Below are 13,945 nucleotides of genomic sequence, written 5' to 3'. Positions count from 1 at the left end.
TACGGTACTGTCCGTCTCTGCGGTGTATGTACGAATGGTGTAAAAGGGTTGTTTTGTCTGGTACAGGATACGAATTATACGTTCACTACGGCGACACGGTACACAGTGATATATTGCCGGATCGGAGATCGGTTTCGCTCACTAATATTCGAGCTCCTGTCCTCGGTGGGAGAGCAGTGTAATCGAGTAAGAGTCTTTCCGAATTTGACGTTACATAGGGCACGCGGTGATATATTGGTGGGTCGCAGTTCGGTTTCACATTTTAATATTCGAGTTCCTGTCCTCACTGGGAGAGCAGTGTAAACGAGTAAGTGTCTTTCCGCATTTCACAATATGTATGGTAGTTTGTAAGTTTTAATTGCCAGTGCAGTATGAAGATCTGTGTAAAATAGCCGCAGAAAGTCTCATCTGCAGAAAGAAAAAAAGGTCGATAGTACCTCGATACCGACGGCGTCAGTAATTCGGCGGGTAAATTCGATAAGAGCCAAACATAATGCTCAATTAATTCACATCCGTTGTGCTGTGATATAGGAGCCTCTACATAGCGGAGGGAGAGTCTGTGTGTGTCGAGAGCTGGAAGGGTAACACACGACGGACAGGGTACCGTGTTAGGTGCGCGAGGAAGACTGCATTCGACGTTATTCTGCGCTATTTTCGTAAACAGGTTGTGTTGGGACAAGAATTTACGTGCACGGAAGCTGAGACATCAAGAAAGCGAGCGTTAACTATTTCTGGGACACTATACAGTTTCCGCGAGGTCGACTCGATTCTTATTTCTACATAGTCATGTGACATCAGTATAAGATTGAGAACCTCGTTAGATGCGCTTGCGAGGATTTGTAGCTACGTGCGCGCACTTCTCGGCGTTGCGTCAGTCATGCTGCGCAGTTAAGCACGGTTAGATGCGTCTGTCACGTTGCTCGAGGAGCAATGCACCCTGTGCTGTTCTGGGAAGCATCGTAACATCTCCCTCGGTGCTGGACCGTACCACAGCCATACGTCATCGGGTACCGGACCAGCGTGAGCGCGCCTTGGAGTTCTGTGATGTCAGTAAAACAGGCGAAGAATTCTAACTGTATACACGAAAATAGACCCAACTTCCGCCTGCAGCGGTGGGAGAGCGATGGCTCGCGCTGGATTGCGTCCGGCGGCGGCCCGAGGCGGCTGCGGCTGCGACGGCGGCGGCCGTCCAGTGGCGGGATGTGTTTTTTATTAGCAACTTTTTTTAAGCTACACTCCATCGATTTCACGGACAATAGGATGCTGCGAATTAAAAAAAACTACCCCGTACATGTGAAGAATACCGATTTAATTAATTTGCATAAATTTTTATATCAATGTGGTGTTAGCGGTACAGAAGTAAATGGGCGGGAGTGCGTGAGTGGGTGACATGGAGCAGAACAGCAGGTTAAGTGAGAACACTAGGTTAATTTGCGTAATTTTTACGTAAAACGCAGTACAGGAGTTTAAGGGGATGTGTGGCAAAGAAGAATGCGCCAAAAATAGCGTTCAAAAGCGTGTGAAATTCGCCAAGTGTACCAGAAAATGGTGGGAGGATATAACTAATTACTTAAGTTGGTATCAATGGCGGTAGAATATTTTAAGGAAGTGGGAGTGACACAGAAAACCACTTAACAGAACCGTAGGTTAAGTGCCGACAAATGCCCAAACGTTAGATTAAGACACCCAGAGTACAGTGATGAACATTGGGTTATGCGGCATGTTTGATCCGTTTAATTACTTCATACAAGACGTACTTGTTTCCAGACAGCAGGGAATGATGAGCGAGAGAAATCCAACCTATACAAACTGTTTTTTTTTTCATAAATAAACGTTGTTGTTGTTGTTGTGGTTTTCAGTCCTGAGACTGGTTTGATGCAGCTCTCCATGCTACTCTATCCTGTGCAAGCATCTTCATCTCCCAGTACCTACTGCAGCCTACATCTTTCTGAATCTGCTTAGTGTATTCATCTCTTGGTCTCCCTCTACGATTTTTACCGTCCACGCTGCCCTCCAATACTAAATTGGTGTGAGAGGTGGCATGAGCCCCCTCTCATATTCCTATCTTATGATTCTCCTCTCTAATTGCATGCGGTGGAAAGTTGCTATTCCTTCACACGCGGACTTCCCACGCAGCGTCTCTCGTCACCCAGGTGGTCCGGTGACAGGCGGGCTCCACTGATCTCGAGAGGGTTAAGCCGACGTGTGTGAGGCAGTCGAGTGAATGCTTTCCAGATGCCGACATTGTCAAGAGACACGCCCGCCGGGGAAGTAGCGGCTGGGCTAGAGGTTCCGTTACTTCGCAGAAACTTAGCGAAAACACTTTCTGGCGGGCTACCAGCGTGGCGTGGGAATGACTTGTGTACTCAGGCAGTTGTGGCGGGAAAATTCCCGCGCTTTCTGCAAAATAGTAACTGTGATTGGCTTGCTCAGGGCATAGCTCCGTGACGTAGCAAAATCAGCGCAGAAATTGGCGCCAAGAATCTCCATTGGTGGAACGGTAGTGCTCCGGCAGTGGAGTGGAATTTTCCGCCGGTTTTCGAGTTGCTGATTGGAACGTTTAACCACGGCCACTGTCGTGGGGGCGAGAATGTTCCGTGTTCGGCCTGTACGGGTGCTCTTGTGGGTAGTCGGCTCTCGCCTTTCGGTCGAGGACGTCGAAGCAACCAGCCAACGCCTACGGTACGCCAGATCGTGTTCTGGCAGTTAAGAAGACAGTTTGGTAATGTATGTCCGCAGCACCGGCAGATAGGGATTTTCCTAGGTGATAATCAGAGCTCAGCAGAGCGCGCCTGTTCGTCTTTTTCTAACTTTGTTCTGTCTTGAGTAGCAGCAATTACTGTTGGGTTAGCTGTGTGTCTCTCTTGACATTTGAGTGGCAAGGAATTGGCTCCACATACCACTTCGTCTTAAACCTCACGATCTAGTTTAGGGACAACTTCACCTTTACAGTGTTTGTATGAGTCTCCAATTTGAGCCAATTTGATGTATTATAAATATTTCATGTGTTTCTTTTATTATTTTGTGTTTAGTCTTAATAAATCATATTGTTATTTTGGACAGAACTTTCATTCTGTTAATCAGTAGAGCAACCCATCATTTCTCACTATGTTAATGAAACCTTCGTTTATTTAACTTATTTCCCAAATTAAATTATTGCAGGTGCATAACTCTCTTCTACTCCACTGGCAGGGTTGATTAGAGTCAGTTCACGTGTTTTTTTTACCCTTGTGCAACAGCAAAAGTCGGAGTTAGAATAGGGGGGACTTAGAGCACCATTTACATATGTAGATTCAAGAAGAATTTAGTGTTAAATACACTGCTAGCCCCGGCACCTTGCATAAAATGGCGACCCTGCCAGTTTTATGCGAGGTGCCGGAAATAGCAGTGTATTTAACACTAAATTCTTCTTGAATCTACATCAAATTGGCTCAAATTGGAGACTCATAGAAACACTGTAAAGGTGAAGTTGTCCCTAAACTAGATCGTGAGGTTTAAGACGAAGTGGTATGTGGAGCCAATTCCTTGCCACTCAAATGTCAAGAGAGACACACAGCTAACCCAACAGTAATTGCTGCTACTCAAGACAGAACAAAGTTAGAAAAAGACGAACAGGTGTGCTCTGCTGAGCTCTGATTATCACCTAGGAAAATCCCTATCTGCCGGTGCTGCGGGCATACATTACCAAACTGTCTTCTTAACTGCCAGAACACGATCTGGCGTACCGTAGGCGTTGGTTGGTTGCATTGACGTCCTCGACCGAAAGGCGAGAGCCGACTACCCACAAGACCACCCGTACAGGCCGAACACGGAACATTCCCGCCCCCACGACAGTGGCCGTGGTTAAACGTTCCAATCAGCAACTCGAAAACCGGCGGAAAATTCCACTCCACTGCCGGAGCACTACCGTTCCACCAATGGAGATTCTTGGCGCCAATTTCTGCGCTGATTTTGCTACGTCACGGAGCTATGCCCTGAGCAAGCCAATCACAGTTAATATTTTGCAGAAAGCGCGGGAATTTTCCCGCCACAACTGCCTGGGTACACAAGTCATTCCCACGCCACGCTGGTAGCCCGCCAGAAAGTGTTTTCGCTAAGTTTCTGCGAAGTAACGGAACCTCTAGCCCAGCCGCTATTTCCCCGGCGGGCGTGTCTCTTGACAATGTCGGCGTCTGGAAAGCATTCACTCGACTGCCTCACACACGTCGGCTTAACCCTCTCGAGATCAGTGGAGCCCGCCTGTCACCGGACCACCTGGGTGACGAGAGACGCTGCGTGGGAAGTCCGTGTGTGAAGGAATAGCAACTTTCCACCGCATGCAATTAGAGAGGAGAATCGTAAGATAGGAATATGAGAGGGGGCTCATGCCACCTCTCATTGCCCCTATGCCATTTTTAGATTGTAATTGGTGAGTGGTTGGCTCACTTAGGAGCAAGGTAGTGAGTCAATCGCCCAAGAACAATCTCGCAAACTGACCCCACATGCCGCACTCTATAAAGAAAATCACTGCAACTGAAAAATGCAGCTCATAGAGGGAGGATTATTTATGATGTAGCCAACTTCACCTTCTTAATATGGAACACTAACACTCACATCACACATCCATACCCAGGGAGCCCCTTCCAAACACCGATTCACACAGACATTCACGCTCTAAATATGGCCCGGGCATGTGAGCCAAATATGGAGCAGTTTATTCTTTACAATCAGAGTTGGAGTGCTCCGCAATTAAATGGCCAAGATTTTACAACAATTTGAATCATGAAACTAACCTGAACTCACTCACACATGATACTATTTAAGTTAACAATCTCTTTGTGAGCTTTCAGAATCTAGTTACAACCTCCAATTCATTCTGTCTCCCTGCAGCAAGAATAACCTTTACAAAATGTTCTCTGAACTGATGGTCCATTCACAATGACAGTGGTGGTATCTGCTTCAGTTTATGGGGACTTCAGGCACACTGTTTGCATACACACAACAATAAATACAAAATACAAAAAAGACATGGTGTGGAGAACAATACAGTAATTTGTAATAAGAATTACAGTATAAAACACAAACACATACAAGGTATAACATACATTACAAAAACAACACTAGAGAAAGAAATTTAGGAAAAAAAACAAGGTTCATGGGGCATCAAGTTGTGAGTGCACATTGCACAAAGTTCACGACTGTGCTGAGAATGAGAGTAGTATATGGGTCACTTCGGACCACCCCCTCATCTTAAGGTTAAAATCAACCATAAAATAAAATACAAAGTTATGGTCCAATCTAACCTTAAACAATTATTCCGTTATTTTATTTTACTACCTCATTTATGGTGGGTGACCCCTTTACCAATCTTAATTTTTATAACTTAATTTATGGCTCCTATTAACCATAAATTAAACACCTATCGACCCCAGTTCTAGGGTTAAATTCAACCCAAATTTATGTGGGATTTTAATTCTAATAAGAATTATTTTAAGGTCCCACTCCACCATTAAATAGACCTCTATCTATGGTCTCTTTTAACCATTATTTTATTAGTTACTTTAAACTCCCACCCCACCATAAACCTTTTACTTAATTACAACCTACCCTCTATGGTTACTTTTATCTATTATTTTATTACTTACTTTAAACTCCCACCCACCATAAATATTCTCTAAAATAAATTAATTTATTTTAAGGTTCTACCCACCACAAATATTTTCCTGAATTATTAATTTCGTTATGGACCGATTTAATCTTACTTGCTATTTCTTTTTAAGTGGTACCTTTTGACCTTTTTTTTATCAGTTATTTACCGATTTTTCCTCCTCCTCCGTTTTTCTAATCAGTTTACGGTCCAATCTAACCTTAAACAATTATTCCACTTATCGTATAATCTATGTTCCTAGTCTACCTAAATTTATTTCTTTGCACTTATCTGTAGGATACCTTAACTTTATTTTAACTACTTAATATCCCCAAGGAAACGTTTCAATAATGCCACCGTTCTCAGGCTTAATCATTCTTTTATCATATTCGATTTTGAAATCTTTACTAACATTCTTATTGACTAGAGTTTTGGATTTCGAATCCCTGGTAATCATTTTGTAGTTTAATCTAACCATAACTATAGACAAGAGCATGGTTTATAAGAATGTAATAAGTAAATAAAAGTTTCGGTCGGAAATAATGACAATCAGACACAGAACGCCACGCGCTCTTGTTACGCCACCCAACGGTGGTCAAGGTACGCGATTTCCGCCAAGCAGCGTTGTGAAGGTCAGCGTCGGCCGCATGACGTGCAGTCAACCTTTGATACACTCAGTAGCGCAATCGGTAGCAGCTAGCACGTAATATTAACTCGTTCATTCGTTAGTAGATGGCGTTATCTCGTCGTTCTTGTGTAACTAGTACTCTATCCGAGAAATGTTATATTGCCGGCGTGGTAGCTCAGCGCGTTCGGTCAGGGAGCCCGGCCACCTCTCTGAAGAAAAAACTGAGTACACTATTCGTCGTGGAATTTTGAGTGACGTCATGAGACGTCCGCACCGCTCTTCCCTGTAAGTCAAAAAATGGGACAAGATGCGGTAAAGAAATGGAAGCAGAAAAAACCCTGTGGGGCAGAAGATGGACGACGACAACGACGATGATAATAGATGAAAAAGACCCCACAGGGTTCCTCGGCGCCGAGGTTTTGCTGTTTTAAACAATATACTCAAAATGAGAAAACTTCTGCAGTTGGGTCAGAAAAAGAAGAAAAAACGAGTATAAATCATTTTTTAATAAAATTTTTTGTATTAATAAATAATAATGAGTAATCAACTAATACCTCCTTGTAGTATGACAGCGATAATGAAAGGCGGCGACAAACCAGCAGCACTTCCTTTTGATTTAAATAAGGTGCCTGAAGGTGTAAAAGGTATCGTTTTTGACTATCTAAGAAGGCTTCAGTACCTACAGCTGACAGTTATGGAATTAGTGGAAGACAATCGTGATCTCTGGAGGGTAGGTGAAAGCATATCACAACTCGAACAAGAATTTGAAAAGCTGATAGCTGGACTCATTGAAAAACCTTAGTATCTAATCAAATATTGTATTTTTAATGGTACATTAAACCATTAAAAGTAAAAATCTATACAATCTTTCACAACACAACGTTATCTTTATTTAACCAAGTATTATGCGAGCTATCAAATCCTAACCATTTGACATAAACTTTATCTCCTTTCCTTTTCAAAATCTTTTCAACGAGATACATATCTGGATAATCGGTTTTCTGAATCTCATATTCGTAAAAGGTTCCTTTAATTTCTTCACCATCTAATGCCTTCAAGTTGTATGTAATCGGATCTGAATAGATTACGTCGTCAATTACAAATAGTTCTGTCGACCAGTTAGCTGTATACCCTTTCTCAAATAAACCTTTCAGTTTACTGATTCTTACTTTATCGCCCACTTTATATTTCGGCTTTACAATAGTGTATTCCACATCCTTAAGCAATTGTTTTTCGTAGGGTTTACTAACGTCCTTGGGTTTCATTTTTATGGTCCTGTGTATTGTATTATTGTAATCATTAATTAACTTTGGTACTAACTCAACCCACTTATAATTTCCTTGAAGGTCGAATTGTTTCCACATTTTCTCTTTCAAGGTTCTGTTAAATCTCTCTACTACAGCGGCTTTCATTTCTGTAAAGGTAGAGTAGTGGTTTACACCACACATTTTCATCAGCTCCTTAAAATCTTGATTGTAAAATTCTTTGCCATTGTCTGTTTGTAAGTTTTGTGGCTTCCTCAGTTTTAATATTAATTTGAAGGCCTCGGCAACATTCTTACCAGATTTATCTTTAACAGGAACTGCCCAACCATATTTTGAAAATACATCAATAACTGTTAATAGATACTTGTATCCTTTATTAATCTTAGATATTCCTTTAAGCTTTCCAGAATCCATTTCAACCAAGTCAGCTTGCCACAAATCATCAATACCGTAAGCTGTGACAGCTCTCCTAGGGAAATTCTTTCTTACTGGTTTGTGTAGTTCGTTTACAATACCTTCACTTACAGATGGTTGTTCCTTAGGAACGTTACCCCCTACATTTTCTACGTCTTTTTTTTTACAAACTTACTTTTCTTAGTGTTACATTCACCACAAATACCTTCAATCCTGTGACGACCGTTTTTCGTCGATACTCTCTGAGGATGAAGTGTGTTAGTAAACCTTTTACACTTTAAACACCAAATATGATAGTCGTTCATTTATTTAATTGAAAATTAAAAATCATATTTTAAATAATTTAAAATGTTTCTTATCGGTACTCATTTTTTAAAGATCCCAGAGACCTTTAAAAAATATATTAGTAACAGGTTTTAATTCTCAATATCCTCGACAACTGGTATCAGTTCACCATAAATTAGAAATCTAACGTTAACAGGTACAGTTTTAACAGTATCTTTGAGTCTTACAGTGAGAAAATTTCCTTCATTTATTGTTATTGAATGGTTTCCGCCATTAATTAGATGCATTTTATCATAAACACTTACTGCCATATCAAAGTCCTTAGTTGACAGACGTTCATTGGCATTTTCGCCAATTGCAATGACTCTTCTTAGCTGAAATTTGTACTCAAAGGTGTGCATTTTTTGTTCATCACCTGTCACAAACGTAAATTCAATTATTTGTTTATCACACATTTTTCTCTGAGAACTCTCAATATATGGCATCAAATCTGCTTTAGTAAAGTAATCTGAAAGGGCTTTTTCAATCTCCTTCTTGCTGTAATAATTACTGAACTGTGTTAAAAGACCAGTGTACAATCCACTACTCTCTTCAAATTTTGTTTGCAGATACCTCTTAGTCACTACATCCATATCATCAACAGGATCATCGACATTAACTAATCTTCTACCTAGAAAATTAATATAACGCTTTGATTTCTTCAACACATCTGTGAAATATTTTTGAAATTTGGTAAAGCTCTTTTCGATATTTTTGAGCTTATCTAACTCTTCTTTCGTCATACGAAACGTTGCATCAGTAGTTTTGTTCCCAAAAACGTCCATTTATTCTATCAAGAATTTTACTAAAATTCCACCCGTCTGTAAATAGCTTCAGTACCAGCATACACAGGTGACCACAAATGTACTCGTCATAATACTGTATTCTTTCTGTGTTATAAAACAAATTATCAGGTCCCAGGTAATGCACTAAAGTTTGTGGAATACTACCACCAAACGAGTCAAAAACGAATTTTTCATCACCATTTTTGTAATAGCATATCCAGTGAGTGCCTAAGTGATCAGATGTATCCAAGTTAACTGCCCCTGATTCGACTTTATTAGGTTCTAACGGTAGTTCGTCAGCCATGAATACACCCCTAAAGGTTTTTAGTTTCATTTCTTTTGCTAACCTCTCTATATCATAGTTACTCAATGGATGGTTATATTTTTGCACTATTTTTTCGACTTTTTTTTAAAGATGCCAGAACCAGCTTTCTTTTCCATTTCAAGGTTATGCCTCTTCTGTTCAGCCAACTCAGCGTCTTCTTTTTGCTTTTTGTGAACAGCACTTGTTATTGCTGCAGCACCACCAGCTAAAGAACCAATCGCTCCCAATGCGGCTAGTATCAGCGGTAGGAATCCACCTTCGTGCTTACTCAGTCCAGAACCCTCTTTTAAACTCTTTGAGTTAAGGTACTCAAGAATCTTTTTCACGACAGGTATAGATAGTGTTAGCAACAAGCTACCTCCTTTCTTAAGTTTACTTTCTTTCTGTTTCACTTGTGTATCTGTGAGGAAAGCATCAAGAAACCCATGACTTCTCAAATCATCGTTCGACAGCTTAACTTTAATAGATTTTGCTCTCGGATTCCCACTGGAGGGAACACTGTAGTCAATACTAAATCCTTTCATTTATTAACTCAAATAAATTAAATTTTAATGCAAATATTGCATTAAAATTATACCTCTTCACAATGTCCATCCATTATCATCTAAACCCATTCCCAGTTTCCTTTTCCCAAACATTATTCCAGCAACAGCTGTTGAAGCTAGTCTCACTCCTAGAGATGCATCTTTGCTGAATATCCTTTCCTTTGCAGCTTTCTGCAGTTCTTTGTCAGCAACGTGTCTATTCTCCAAATCTTTATGGTCTCTATAAGCGATATCATGCCTTTTGCATGCCTCATCTAGAGGGTTAACTCCTGCATCTCCTCTAGCTAATCTTTCTTCTAATTTGGTGCCAGGGCCGCAGTAGTTATATCCAGGAAGGTGCAATTCAACCGGGAGATTATTAATTAGCGTGTTCACTAAACCTTTCCCATGTTTTTCAGACTTCCAAAATGTGTGAGGGAGGTTGTTTAGAAATCTAATTAGGTAAGGAATACCCTTTGGATTGTCGATAATAAAGTCATTAAACTTATTACTGAGCATTTTAGTTATTGCAACTTTTTCATTGTGGTAGTTGGTGTTCCCTGCATTTTCTTCCCCGTGGATAACCATAAGTCTATCAATTAAGTCCCGGACGTCATCCATCCAGATGTATTCAACTGGTCTGTCACTGTATTTCTTAACGAAACCATATCCCGTCTTCTTGGGACTTGCCTTTGACTTCTTTATAGCATTATATATTGGCTTAATTAATCTATTATATTTTTCACTCACACTTGATTTTGGTCCTTTCGTGGGATCGTTGTTCTGATATATAGCATTTGTTAATTTTAATATATCTGCATAATTGTCATGGTCATCAAGTGGTATTGTATCTCCTACATCTTTCTGTGTTAGAAGATTCATTAACCCTTCAGTAGCTTTAATTCGTTTATCCTTGATTATAATATCATCATTCTGAAAATTAACTTCTGAATCACCAATATAATGCTTACCATTATCGAATCTTAAACCAAATACCTTGTCACCTAAACCTCCTAAGTACTTGGATACTACAGGGCCTAAATATGTTGTTGCATAATTGGTTATAGCAGCCTTTGGTGTACTAGTTGATAATTCACCCTTCCTGATCATCTTTTCCCTTTCATTCGCTTCAATTTCTGCTAAGGTTGATTCTAATCTTTGTTTCGTATTTGGAGAGATATCACTGTCATCCTTGTTGTTAAATATACTCTTTTCAAATGATGTTTCGTCAGGCGTTGAGGGAATTGGAAACATGTCTTCGAAATCTGTTTTTTTATATGGAACCAACTGCTTTTCTACTTCTCTATTTAATTCTATTGCTTTTATTACATTATCGCCTAAACCCTCCAATTCTCCTTTAACTTCTTTAATTGCATCGATAACAGGTTGGTCTTCTTTTTTATACTTTTCATACTCCGTTATTGGTTGCTTCTTCCACGACTTAAAACCTTCCTTGAGTTCTTCAAACTTTTTTCTGTTCTTCCGTGCACTCTTAATAGCATCGGGATTATACTTTGCAAACATCTTTATTATATGCGATTTTTTATAGTAAACGTAAGCGTTGGGCGTTGGGTGTTAAGTGTTGTACGTTAAGCGTTGGACGGTAGGCGTTGGGCGTTAAGCGTTAAGCGTTAGACGGTAGGCGTTGGACGTTAGGCGTTGGACGTTATGCGTTGGACGTTAGGCGTTGGGTGTTAAGCGTTGGACGTTAAGCGTTAAGCGTTGGGCATTGGGTGTTAGACCTTTAAGAACGTTTTTATCTTATTTCGGTACTTACCACCACTAGATTTACGTGTTAAGTCTATCGTTACAAAACCAAAATCGTCTTCATTCCAGCAATTACTACACATGGTTTTGAATTCTTCGTATCTCATATCACCGCCAACGAATTCATTAAATATATGATTTAGATTTGTATTATCTTGTCTAAATACGTTCAAAAAATTAAGGTTATCACGAACCAGCTGCTTAGGTATCTTGGTGTATGTTTGTGCTAAGTAAAAGCAGTCTATACCTTTGTGTCTTCCTCTAGTGAAATATTCTCTAACTATATCTTGGTTCTCCAAAATAAAGTCATCAAATATAACAACTGAATTTTCCGTACATTCATCTAAAGGTATGATATCTTGCGCAGCTTCAACGAAAGATGCTATTTTTACATCGGTTTTTTCTTCTAGCGCCTCACACATTTTAATTAGTTGTTGATACTTTGACTGATCTAGACTTTTAGAATATATGTATACATGGTTAACTTTATCCCAGTTCAGCCACCCTGGTGCAAGAAGGTAATTATCGATCATTAGAGTTGTTTTTCCGCATCCACTTGGCCCAATAACTGCACAACGTATCGAATTAGGTAACAGTTTCCCATGCTTCAAGTTTCTTTTCCTTTCTGGTATTCTAACTTTAGGTTCCCAGTCTGTCTTCATTTCTTCTTTCTTCATTCTTTATTCTCTATTTAGCTTTATTAACTGAGTTAATAAATGAGCAGATTATTTAAGTTGAGTGGTAGATCCTCCAAACTAGAAAAGAGGCTAACAGTTCCGATTAGAGACCACTTTAAAGGTGTGGCTTTAAAAGGATTTTACACGACATTTTTAACCCCAAATATTACTACAAAGAACAATAAGTTGTACAGTGATGGTGAAACAATCGTTATACCTTCTGGGCAGTATAGTGTAGATAATTTAGAGAAATATATTCACACCAAAAACCCTCACATAAGTATTAAAGCAGACAAGGTTTTGAACAGAGTTGTTATAGAAAGTGAAGTGAAGCTGTATCTTGACAGAGAAGATAGCATAGGAAGTGTGCTAGGGTTTAATAATCAAATCGTTGAACCAAATGCAAAGACTATTGCTACTGGTATTCCTAAAATTATTCCTTTCGAAACAATTAATGTTCATTTCAACTTGGCAGACGGAATGTTTGTAAAAGATTCGGAACACTACCACAGAGAAACGAATATTATAGCTTCTTTTAAAATTGGTGTAGAGTTTGGTGCACCTATAATCCATGAACCAAAGAACCTCACGTTCGTTCCTGTTTGTGACAGAGTTCAGCACTTGGTAATAACTGTAACTGATGAAGAAAATAACTTGATTGATTTTGGAGGAGCCGATGTCACAGTAATTTTAGAAATGCAATGAAAATTTTGCAATAAATAAAGGAATGAACAAAATAGAAAGTTATCAGTACCAGTCTTTTCCCGTAAACGAAAAGACAAAATATAATCTAAACTTACCAAACAAAGATGTTGAAGTAGATATCAAAGTTGGTGATGGTTGGATTGATAGTAAGAATGCTTTCCTTTACATGACTTTTGATGTAACTCAAGCAGATGGCACAGATTATCCTACATATGATGGAAAATCCAACAAAAAGCTAATTGATAATTTTGTATCACAGTTGTTTTCTACAATCACCATCAAAAAGAAAGGAGCAATTATCTCTAGAATTGAACATCCCGGTATTTCTTCAACGGTTCTTTATCACCTGACCTCTTCACTTATGGAGGATGTTATGTATGAAGGAAATTTTATAAACAATGGTAAGCTAAGGTCTAAATCAAATGAAGTCTTGTATCCACTAAAAATGTTTGGGGGTTACTTTAAAGACTACAAAGAGGTTATGTGGGAAGGTGATCTTACTGTATCCTTTACTTGGAGTGCAACTGCAGGAGATTTTCTTCATAGATGGAGTGATCACAACACTGCTGGAGTCGAAATCAAAGATACTCTACCAAATGAGGGTAAACTAGTAGTAACAAATGTGGAGATTCGAGTACCAATAGTAAAATATGAGCCAACTTATGAGCTCGAACTAAGAGATAAAATATTCAAAGAACCTAAAATGCCCATATCATTCTTTGAACTACAAACACAGGAGATTGCAGGCATTAGTGGTAGGAGGAACTTTGAGATTGACATTACTAATTACTACACATCCCTAGAATTTGATATGCCCTACTTTATTTTTGTTGTATTCCAGACTAACCGGAAAGGAAACCAAAAACTGGATTCATCATTGTATGATCACGTAGAGCTTCAGAACA

This window comes from Schistocerca nitens, chromosome 3 (assembly GCF_023898315.1).
Source record: "Schistocerca nitens isolate TAMUIC-IGC-003100 chromosome 3, iqSchNite1.1, whole genome shotgun sequence".
NCBI classification, from domain to species: domain Eukaryota; kingdom Metazoa; phylum Arthropoda; class Insecta; order Orthoptera; family Acrididae; genus Schistocerca; species Schistocerca nitens.
This window is presented reverse-complemented; position numbering follows the sequence as displayed.